Consider the following 1,141-nt stretch of genomic DNA (forward strand, 5'->3'; position numbering starts at 1 on the left):
CTATAGTCCCAGCTACTCAGGAGGCTGAGCCAAGAGAATCGCTGAAGCCCAAGAGTTTGAGGTTGCGTGAGCTGTGACACTACAGCACTCTACCGAGGGTAACATAGTGTGAGGATGACTCTGTCTCCCCCCCCTCAAAAAAAGAGATAGGATCTCACACTGTCGCCCAGGATGGAATGCAGTGGCACAGTCACAGCTCACCACAGCCTCCAATTCCTGGGCTCAAGGCATGCTCTCCTCTCAGCATTGCAAATAAATGGGATTATAGACGGCACGAAGTTGGCCAAGCTGGTTTCCAATTCCTGTCCTCCAGGAACGCTCCTGCCTCAGCCTCCTAGAACCCTGGGATTACAAGCATGAGCCACAAGCACAAGGCCACATGTGGCCTCAAATTTAATATTTTAAAAGTTAATTAGACAAAAGAAAATTTATCTAATCAATCCCCCACTCCCCAAAAAACTCAAAATCACACCCCTGCACACTCCAGCCTGGGCAAAAGAGTGAGACTTTGTAAAAGAGGAAAACTAGCAGAAGTTATAAGATTACTTTGTTTAGTTAAAATCCAATTATTGAAGTAATGTTTCCAAGGAAGTGCCTCAACAGAGAGAGAAACTAGCATACACTTTCATTTATTATATCAATCATCTCTAATCTTATCAATGTAATTATAGTAAGTACAAATAATACTTTCTATAAAACTCAAGAGTAGGGCAGTGCCTGTGGCTCAAAGGAGTAGGGCGCCGGCCCCATATGCTGGAGGTGGTGGGTTCAAACCCAGCCCCGGCCAAAAAAAAAAAAAAAAAACCTCAAGAGTAGCAATAAAAGTCTTCTAATTAAATTCCTTTTAAGAAAATATTTCTCCAGGTGGTGCCTAGGGCTCAAAGGAGTAAGGGCAGCAGCCCCATATACAAAAAGTGGTGGGTTCAAACCCGGCCTCCAGCCAAAAACTTAGGAAAAAAAAAAGAAAATATTCCTTAGGCGGCAACTGTGGCTCACTGGGTAGGGCGCCAGCTCCATATGCCGAGGGTGGCAAGTTCAAACCCGGCCCCGGCCAAACTGCAACAAAAAAATAGCTGGGTGTTGAGGCGGGGACCTGTAGTCCCAGCTACTTGGGAGGCTGAGGCAAGAGAATCGCCTAAGC

Source organism: Otolemur garnettii, unplaced genomic scaffold (assembly GCF_000181295.1).
Source record: "Otolemur garnettii isolate 467f Iridium unplaced genomic scaffold, OtoGar3 scaffold00058, whole genome shotgun sequence".
Taxonomy (NCBI): Eukaryota; Metazoa; Chordata; class Mammalia; order Primates; family Galagidae; genus Otolemur; species Otolemur garnettii.